Source organism: Apis florea, unplaced genomic scaffold, assembly GCF_048593485.1.
Source record: "Apis florea isolate Af1SG1 unplaced genomic scaffold, ASM4859348v1 contig_2495_pilon, whole genome shotgun sequence".
Taxonomy (NCBI): domain Eukaryota; kingdom Metazoa; phylum Arthropoda; class Insecta; order Hymenoptera; family Apidae; genus Apis; species Apis florea.
The window spans coordinates 1,939,720-1,950,456 of record NW_028256595.1 but is presented as its reverse complement, the minus strand read 5'-3'; the positions used below and the strand labels follow the sequence as shown (position 1 = coordinate 1,950,456).

The window sequence follows — 10,737 nt, the reverse complement described above, 5'->3', positions numbered from 1 at the left end:
CGTAAGAAAGAAATGAAATAAGAATTTAAAAATAAAAAAAAGAGAAATATAAATCAAAAATTTAATACAAATAATAATCAAAAAAATTAATAATAATCATGGAAAGTTATTTTACTAAGTACAAAATAAAATAATGATTTTAAATTAATTATTAATAGAAATAATCTCAGACAATTTCTTTATTAAAGTATATTTTAAAAAATAAAAAAAGTTCAAAAATTATTGTTTTGAAATCTATCTTATCTGAAATATCTTCTTGCATATAAAATTTAATATATTTTTATACAAGTAAGAAAATAAGTTAATAACTTTATATTAAAGATTGATGATTTGAAAATCATCTAATTTAAAATATTATTATTAAAAAGAAAATTTTTATTATTAATATTCAAAAATGCAATATACAAGAAGATTTAATTTGCACGTGCAATAAATAAAACAAAAATAATATTGTTATTTACAGGTATAAATACTTGTGTCACTCGTGTAAAAGTCTACGTGTACAATATCATTTATGTCGATTTGAAATTTTCGTCCTATGACATGATTAAATGATTGAAGGAACAAAGGTGCATGTGACTCACCATTAGATGCGAAGATCATTGATGCTGCTAAGAAGTTATCATAAAGACTGTCAAGCTTTAAGAAGTTATCATAAAAGCCATCAGCATGTAGAAGAATCATGGAAGTCGTAAAACATCTGTAACAAAAAACAAAATAATACAATTTAAAATAAAGTCCAGATTGTTTAAAAAAATTAAAATTAAAAAAAGATGAAACTAGACTAATAGTATAATAATAATAATAATAAAAATTAAAATTTTAATAAATTTTAATAATTAAAATTTTAAAGATTTGAAATTTAAATATCTAATGATTCTGTATCAATAAAAATTTAAATGAAATAAGAAAAGATAATTATTATATGATGGATGATGATCTTATTCTTTTGAGAGTAATACTGACTCTTTAATAAACGAATAAACATTGATTCTACATTATTTTACATTATCCAATGAAGAATTAAAAAAAAGTATTATTAGAAGTAAACACTTTATTCTTATAAAATAAAATTAAATTTACTATTCTATTAATTACTATTATAAATTATTAATTTTTATAGCTATTTAAATATTCTAATTGTCATTTTATGCGAAAAATAATTATAAAATAGTTATAAATGGATTTACAACAATCAATAATTTGTTATTTAAATATATTAAAATATATTTTAAATTTTTATTTTTAATTTATTACTTTTAAAAATTTATTTCAATAATAAATATAATTGATTTATTTTTATAAATAAAAATTAAATTCACAGTTCTATGGTATATTAATTTTTAATTTTATAATTGTGTTACAATATTCGAAATATCATTTTACGAGGAATCACAAATTGAATTGACCGACAGTGGTCAATCAAGAATAATCAATGTAACTACAGTAGATAAATTCTATCAAGATATAGAAAAAGTATAGGTTCCTGTATATGATAAAAATTATATGTCAAAAAAAAAAATAAAATCAAATATATTAAAAAATTGTTTAAGCATAAAAACGGATATCATATTATTCTATATATTCGCAAAAATATTAATACAAACTATTTATAAAATGCTTGGATAAACGTAACAAATAAAAGTAAATCTTGCATTTAACGATAGATGGCGAGACAAGACTGCTAGTGCTGGCAATGCAGTTACTCTGCACAGAATTTATAATAGAAATGCTATATAATAAGAAAAAGATATATTAAAAAAAGAAAAAAAACATTAATGCATTATTGCAAAAATTAACACAAAAATAAAAGCTGAATGCCTTCTATCTTATAATTATCTAAAATCTAATTTAGAATATACAAATATTGCAGCATTGCTACAACATTAAGAATCAGACCAGAAAATAAAAGATATTATAACCAGAAAGAAAATAAATGGCAAACAGGAAACCAGGGAATCGAATGGAACAAAAAAAACGAGCCATGAAATAGCAGTCGAAGAGAATGAAAACAAAAGAGAAAGCCACATGAAAATACATATGCATAGCCGTATCGACAACAGAAGAAACATTCACGGCGAAGAAGCTGCTTGTGAACGACCGGTAAACAATTAGTCGCGCCGTATGGCGATGAATCATTATTAAAGACGATGACGAGCCAACTGTCCTTAGGCACTTCGTTGTCCCGGTCATTCGAACCGAGACCCTGTTAGCATGCGACATTAATTTGCGTAAGGTGTTTTGGGGTGTTACTTGAAAAGCAACGGATGTGGGTGCGCGACAGAAAGGAGATGAACTAAAAGGCGAGGAAGAGCAACGCTGCCTCTCATTTGCCTTTCAATACCGGTTCCCTTGTCATTGTGACAACGACGCTACTATTGTTGTGCCACCGTATACCATGTATTACCTACCTGTTCGTGTTCTTACCAGCGTGGGTGGCGGCCGTGCACTCCAATTCGAAATCGTCCTCTTTACGAATCGTATTTTAAACTGACACACATAATTTCCACTGATTTCAAAAAAATTATCACCATACTCGCGTCTCCGCTTCTCGAATGGACTCGTCCTGTTACGAGTGACAGCGCCACCTAGGAGAAAACGAAATCAAAATTATTCAAAATTATTCAAAATTACGAGCATTTCAAGTGAAAAAAAAGTTACTCGGCTATCGAATTTTTCTAGTTATGATTATTCAAAGATAAAAAGTTAAAGAGAATTACAAATATATATTTTGAAGAAATATCCTGAGCATTCTCAAACGTTTGTAGTCACAACAAGTAATTTGAACGCTTGTCACCATGTTTTATCGTAAGCGTCACTTCGTCGTAAGCAAGCTTGGTAAAGAAACATTTTCGTAAAAAGTCTTACCGTGTTTATTCAATCTTCAGACATTATCTTTTGTGCTCCGTAAGTAACTGGAACGGTTGGTCACATTCGAAAAATTCTCAGAATTTTCAAAGAACAACAAATATCACATAAATTTTCACAGAAACGGGTGTTCACGTCACAGGATTCCGAAACTAATTAAGATGCGCGCGCATCGCTAATAAGTTTCGTGAAACAGCGCATCTTGTTCACGCATGCATTATGTGTATATATATATGTGTGTGTGTGTGTGTGTGTGTGTGTGTGTGTGTGTGTGTGTGTGTGTGTGTGTGTATAGTTATCAAGTTACTAAGATATCGGAATTTTTGTTATTTCTCGTATCATATAATCATCGTTTGCGTCAATACTTCGTTATTTGATTTTAATCCGACTAATAAATACCATTGCGAATTAAAACTCGTGTGTTGGTGTAATTATTCGATAATACGTCATAACCTCGTTCGACTGGAAACGATGTCGATTGCAACAATTATACGGATTGTTACGAACGAGCAGTGAAATTAAAAACTAAATCTTAAAAAGTGTGTCGGTCTTCGACATCGCATTCAACTTTATTTATTTATATATATATATAGGCAGAAGAAGAAAGGCAAATCGATTCAGCCAAGGGAAAGAATAGACAATACCTTAACCACGAAACGGTTAGCGAAGAATGATCAACTAGAAGTCGAAATGCCGTATGGAAAAATGTCTTCCTCGTTCGTTTTGGGATTCAAGACGGCGTCAGTTGGCGGTTTTCCACTCGAGAAGTAAGGTAATAATCCGTATAATGGCCGTTAAGCGGTCGGTGATAGGCGAGGCGAGGCGAGACGAGCGGACTCGAGCGGGCTCTCGAGAGCCCACGTGGTAAGGCGCAGCGAAGCAAGGCGAGAGACCACGTTACTCGCTTTGTACCGCTTAAGCTAATGAGCCACAGATGGCGATATATCGTTGGACCCTGTTCGCATACATAGTGTGTGTATACAATATAAAGTGGGCCGAAATGCGAGGGAGAGGTAGATCAGTCGCGATATACGAATCGTTGCAAGGTGGTTGAAAAGTCAGCCGAAAGGGGTTGGCCAGGTTCGTTTGGCTCGATGTTTATCTCGGCCAGCCGGTCGTACGCGGCTACCGCGGCCGATCCTATCTCGCGATATGCACCCTCCTTTTAACCCGGTGCACGACCAACCTGCACACCGCTAAATACACGCGCTCGTCTTTTCGCTGGCCGGCGCAGATGTACCGCCCTTTTGCACTGCTTGCCTCGCATTCCTCGGCGTAAGCGATCCCCGCTTGTATTCTCAGAGAGATTGCGCCGTCCGCAAAAAGGACACACGATTCCCCGCTTCGTGCGTTACGCTACGTATCGCAAATAAATCTTGTTCGACTCGTTTTCTTATCTTCTTTTCTTCTCTCTTTCAGATTTATTGAATTGATTTGAAATCTTTATAACGAAGATACACGAGAATATCATGTAGGAATAAGAATTTCATTACTCACGTTACCTGTTAATTTGTTCGTCGAAAAGGAATTAAAAATTTCAGTAATATCTATAATTAGATGAAAACATTTTGAAGATTTTGAAAAATTGCTGCGAATCTGAACGATGCATTGTATAGAGACAAAAAGATATCAAAGAAATGCACGATTCGTACAATGGTAGAAATTGAAAAAATAAACAGAGGAGCATGAAACATGAGCGCGTGTCTACATGATTGATTGCTCGATAAATCTGCACGACGAAGGAAAGAAAAAAAAAACCGTTCGAACGCGTGAGAAGCAAATATCGATATCATTTCCTTTGTTCGAGATCAGCTGCCTTCGTTTCATCATCCGATTCGAGAAAGCTGAGGCGAGAAAAGAAATCGGCGGGCGCATGAAAAAGAAAAAAAAAAATAAAATAAAGAAGGCACGTGGACCGCGGATCGAAACACCGGCTGAAATTCGCACGAAACGAGAGCAGGTTGGGACAGCCGAGGACAGCCGCGATTTCACACCGCGGCCGTGATCCGCGATTTCACGGCAGCTGCACCCGCCACAGGAAACGAGACGATCGAAGGCTCGCGCACACCGGACGAACTTTCTGCATAAAACGTGAAAACGGGGACAGAGGCGAGGTTCGACGTTCGTCTTGTCGCGAATACGACAACGATCGCCGATAAAAATCGCCTTTTCTCCTCCACCGCCGCTCTTTCTTCCCCTCCTCCCCCTTTCCGCCCTTAAACGCGGAAAGCAACGAAACAATGAGACAAGAGAGCCGGTAGCAATCGAATATAAAACGATATGGAGCGTGGTGGCACGCGATCGAGTCGCGATAAACAACTACTACTACTACTACCACTACTACTCTCTTGTTTACTCGCTCCTTTCGAAAGTGGGAAGAGCTTCCGCCAACTGGGAATAAGTGCATCCTTAATTAACCCATGGATCCGCCGATAAAAGGATAATAGGTGGAGACGGAGTGCATCTGTTCCCTTCCTCCACGGGTTTGTCTACAGGTCAGAAACGTTTTCTTCCGCGGCGAAGTCGTTAGCGTCGGATCTCATCGACGCGTGAAGATATACAGTCACCGGCGATACACACGCTCGAACCGAATCGCGCTAGACACGGCCTATAATTTCACCGTTTCTTCGGCTCCCACGGAATAGCAATTACCCTCTATCGAGACATCTCTAAATTGCCCTCGGATTGCGCACTTATCCGGACAAACGGTTCTCCCCCGAAGAAAAAGTACGACAGTTTTGCAAGGAGAGCAACAACTACCTCTTTTACGCTCTTTTACGCTCGTCGAATATATTTTATTATACACGCGTATGTGGAAAGATTAGAATTCAGCGGGGGCCATGAACGTAAGGTGATGGCTGTTTCATCGGAAAAATTACGTGCGAGGCACGTACGCGCGGGTAGAGCTGAATGGAATTGTGCGAACAACAACGAGCAGGAATTTCCACAGCGTTTTCACGTCCTTGCGGTGGGGTATAGGGAAACGGTTTCGCAACGTTCACGGCGTGACGCTCCTAAATCCTCCGGCACTTTTTTACCCGACACACGAAACGACGTGGGCGGTTGCATAAAGTAGGCAGCCTGCACTTATCTACATGGCGCGCACAAACGGCCGCGGTTGCAACGACCTACGGTCTCGTACTTATGTTAAATTACAGGTGGACATACGCGCGCCATGGCCATTAGTTTTCTCTCCTATGCACGCGCTCAGTTTCTGCCGAGACCTGCTTCGTTTACCACAGATGTTTCATCGATTTGTATAAGCGCGTATGAAAGGAAGCGGGGAAAGAAGAAAATGTAGCCGCGATAGTGTTATACGGTGTAAATATATAGAGTCGAGTAAGTTTTAAATAAGTTGGAATGATCGAACGCTACTTGTTCTAATGCGCTCGTGGAAAGATAACGTTCGAGCAACAAATTTTGGCGAACGAGAGTAGGCCAAGATAGCGTGCAAAAGAATGTTCTCTCCCGAAACAGACCCACTTTCGAACGTGCGTGCAAGTACACCACGATTGCTCGTCTCGTAACACATCTTTTGCCGCCCGCGTCCTTTTCAATTCGTCGACATTTTTCGGTTTCACCGCGAACGTAATAATAATTCCCCATCGACGAGTCCGCGGTCTATCCTCGATCATCGATCTCCTTCTCACGGTTTCTCTTTTTTTTCAGGCGGAAACCCGTTGAACGGAAAAGACCAGAAACGAGAACGAGCAGAGAATTGGATGAAGAGAGAGAGAGAAACGATGATACTTGAGGGATAGAAGGAGAAAGCGCGTATGGCGAAAGAGAAAACGTACGAAGAGAGAGAGAGAGAGAAGCACGACAGGAGGCAGAGGAGGAGGAAGAATTGAAAGAAGTTATGAAAATAAGGCGAAGCCGGAAGGGGGCGTATGATAAGCGCATGCGACGATCGACACGCAACACAACCACTCTAATTTTAGATCTTGTCACTCTGACGCCAGCTGCTGTATGCCCCTCCCCGCCTATTACAAGCGTTTACGCACACTTACGCGCGGCGTACCGTCGCTTCAACTCGCCTCGATTCGCCCCGGCTCGCCTCCGATCGCTTTGTTTCCCGCTCGCTACTTACATATGTTGCTCTCCTCATTTTGCCTTGGGAATTGTTTCCACTGCCTCTTCTCGTGATATCCGTCTCATGCAACACGCATTTCCCATGCTTCCTTCGATTCCACCGCTTCGGTTCGATAAGAAGAAAGGTTCGCAAAGCCCTGATAAATTTTCCACTCTCTCTCTCTCTCTCTCTCTCTCTCTCTACACACACACGCTTAGATTTAGCATTTTCCATTCGTAGGTATTCGCGCTATTCGACATTCCCTTGGACGCGAGACCCATCACGCACATAGCCACGCACGCATAGGCCGTGCAGCATGCGTGAGCTGGACAACTTACGAACTGGCTATTACGAACAGGACGATGGTACAGGATCCGCGTGCTAATTGCCCGTCCATATGTTTTCCGCGAAACCTTCGACTCGGTTGATTTCACGCGAGCCCATTGTGAAGGAGGGAAAGTCGGTACGAGTTCTTCGAAAAATTGATTATACCCTTTTGTATACACCGGTGGCGCAAAGAGGTTGGGGAGATCCGATTCATCCAGTCGAGCCGGATGCGCGATTCGTGACCATTCGTCGTCTCGTGGAACGAAGAATGACTTTTCTGGAAAATTATTCGCATCGTCATAATTGACGGCCCTCGTCGCATTCCTCTGCCGTGATTCAGCCCAACGAGAGACGTGCGTTTACTTTCGAGGTGGCAGGTGCGCCGGTATCCAACACGGTTCTCCAAGATTGATCGGCCGAGAATCAGAAATTAAATTGATACAAATTGCCGGAGTGGGACGCGTGTTCTTCACAGCGTATGTAAATAAATACAATGTAGAAATTACGAATTGGCCAATTTCGTCGAGGGAATATACGTAACCGTGGTTTAACAACACCCTATTTTTACTTTATCGGCGAGTAACGAGATATCCGTTCGAGCAATAATCCAATCTGGCAGTATCCGGGAAAAAGAAATGAATTTTCACTCGATCGTCTGATCGAATCGTGCTCCGCTCTTGAAACGAAAAAATAAAGGATCGAGACCACGCTCCGTATCCGCGAAAGTAGCCGTATCGTGGAAATGGATCTCGATCCGTTATTGGGAGGAAAGAAATGGAGAAATCAAGAGGGAGAGAGGGTCGTAATTTAGAATGGCATCGCGATGCATAGGCTAGGCGAAGCCGATCGAGATAATGAGCCGATGCAAGGGGCATCGCCGTAGACGGGGAGGGGGGAGGGGGCAGATATATCTCTGGATGTACACCTAACGGCCACGTTGATGAGAGAATGGAGGGACGGATGATATCTTCTCGGGTTTAAGTTGCACGGCAATCGGGAATGGAAAGAAGCCGCACTCGTTGGACCTTCACTTCCTCTCATTGTTCCACCCTCTCTCTCCTTCTCACCCTTTCCGTTCAGACAGCTCCGTTCCTTCTTTCCGCTCGTTCTGCTGGTTTCTGTTAAGCGCCCTCCCCCTCTCTCTTTCTCTCCCCCTCGCCACTCCTCCGAGCTTTCTCGATTTAATTCGCCTCCACTCTCTCTCTCTCTCTCTCTCTTCCCCTCGAATCGGCTTACTTGCACGTATATTCCTTACGTGAAGCGTATATATATATATATACATACGTGTGTGTGTATATAACTCGAGGAACGTAGGAGCTGGCGGCAAACAATATAACATCCGATTAGCTCATTATGCGGAGATCGACAGATCGATAAATTCGACGCGCCGGATCTGGGCCGAGTACGCGCGATTATTTTACGCGATTTTTGCCGGTACGCTGGGCCGCCGTGATATCCGCTGCCAGCGTTGCGTGTAGGCAAAAGATTAGAGATAGCATTTAGCGGAAAGCGTCGCCGTTAATAGATAGTTAACCGTTCGACGAAAACGTTTCTCTCGCTCGAGAAGAATTCCTTCTCGAGGAATAAAAACTCGAAGCTCGCGGCGAACAAACGAAGAGAGAGAGTCGGGATCCAACCGATCCCGATCCGTTAATTCGTTCCGCGGAATCGAAGAAAAGAGAGTGGCAGTTTTTGGCTTCCCAAAATCTTGTGGCGGAAAAAAGTTGGCAACAACGATACAACGTGCAATTAGGTTGTTGTTATTATAGCTAAGGAGGAGGAGATGAGAGAGGAGATAAATACGAGCCGTGAATACGCAGCTGGTCATCCTCTTGTACATACCCGATAAGGTGTATCTCGTGGTGTTCGATCGCGATCTCCGCCACCTCCTCTTGGCCGCTCGAGGTGAACATCTGGCCGCGGTTTCGACGCTTACCGAGCGACGACCGCAGGTAGCGTGCCGCGTGCGAGACCAGTAGGCCGCCGAATATCGGCAGGTGATATCGCCTCCCCGCCCGCGGCCCGGAAACGAAGGTGGAGAGATTCTGGACGTGGCCGATGCATCATCGATGTTATGATTTATCGGGAGCACCGGTTCTCCTCTCCCCTTTGAGCACCGATCAACAGCCACCTTCGTATTCCATCGTTTCGCTTCTTCTTCTTCTTCTTCTTCTTCTTCTTCTTCGAGGAAAGGGGTTGCCGTATCGTTTGTGAAAGAAAAAAAAAAGATAAGGGACGAGAAGGTGGGGATGGACGGAAGATTTAGCACGAAAGGTACGCGCCACCCCGTTAATTAACAGAAGGAAGTCGATCAGCTTAAGGATTAATTGGAGGGAACAATACCGTTTCCTCGGGATTATCTCGGCCGTAAGCCGCGCGATCGGATCGAAATGGACAGTTTCTTCCTATTGGAGAATTACTATTATTAATTCTTGACGTATTATTCGAGATATAGAATTTTTTTTCAAAAAATTATCGTCCGTCCAAGCGGTAAGAAAGTAAGAAATTCTCGTTCCTAGAAAGGCTAGGAAAGAAGTAAGTGGGTTATCGATCCTACGAATTAACGCAGCACACACACACACACACACACACACATACATCTGGGAGCAACTGCGCTCTAATCGAGGATTTTTCCACGTTTTTCCTTGGACAAGCCAGCGTTACGTGGCGCACGCGCTCGGTTAGACACGCATTAGTTGCAAGTTGCAATTCACCCGATTAAATTTTTATCCGCGCCTGCGGGTTTTTTTTTTCTTTTTCCTTTGCCAACTGATTACCCTGTTTACCATTCGCCGCATGCGAGCTGCACAATTGCATAAATAACGAGGAACGTGCACGCGAAAATTAAAATTCGTTGGGAAAAGTCAGGGACGAATTATTAAAATACGGGAGAAAAATCGATTCTCTCCAGCGGCCTCCCCGGACAGGGTACAGGTTTTGTCCGCCCCGGTCTCGATTTTCAAGGTGAGGAATCGAGTTCCCCGAACGTACGCTCGTTACAGCCTCTTAAACGGAGATAAGCAAAGTGCAGAAACCAGATATAACGTGTAAAGCAATCGGTTAATTATACTCGGCGGAGTCATCTTCGAGTCGCGCCGATATATCGTATTATATTATTAAACTGTTCCCTCCGTGTTTTTAATCTCCGAGACTTTGCACGCGTGATAAGTGGAAACGTTTGCCTCTCCAACGATTCGAGAAACGGTTTCTGTTACGCGATTTAACTTAACTCACGATATTAAGAAGAACTCTTTCGTAAGTCTCGAAGACGGGAAAAGGGAAACAATCAGGATGATCTCTCGTCACGATACCCGATCTAGAATTTGGAAACGCGAAATTGGGAGGAAAATAATTTCCAGAAAGAGAAAAAATCGTAACGAAATACGAAACGAGAGCGAATCGCAGGAGAAGAGTACGAGTGCGGAGGGAAAAGAAATCGTGGCGCCTGGGCGAAGATCGATGAATTAAAG

The 10,737-nt window shown here is 41.5% G+C and overlaps 1 long non-coding RNA gene across 1 annotated transcript; it reads left to right on the top strand.

Annotated features, from left to right (window-relative positions):
• The first annotated feature begins 3,122 nt into the window (after positions 1–3,122).
• On the top strand, positions 3,123–7,772 carry LOC147657842 (uncharacterized). Its single transcript, XR_015291707.1, has 3 exons — positions 3,123–3,640; positions 6,538–7,085; positions 7,181–7,772. It is a non-coding gene; the product is annotated as an uncharacterized LOC147657842 (long non-coding RNA).
• The last annotated feature ends 2,965 nt before the right edge of the window (positions 7,773–10,737 follow it).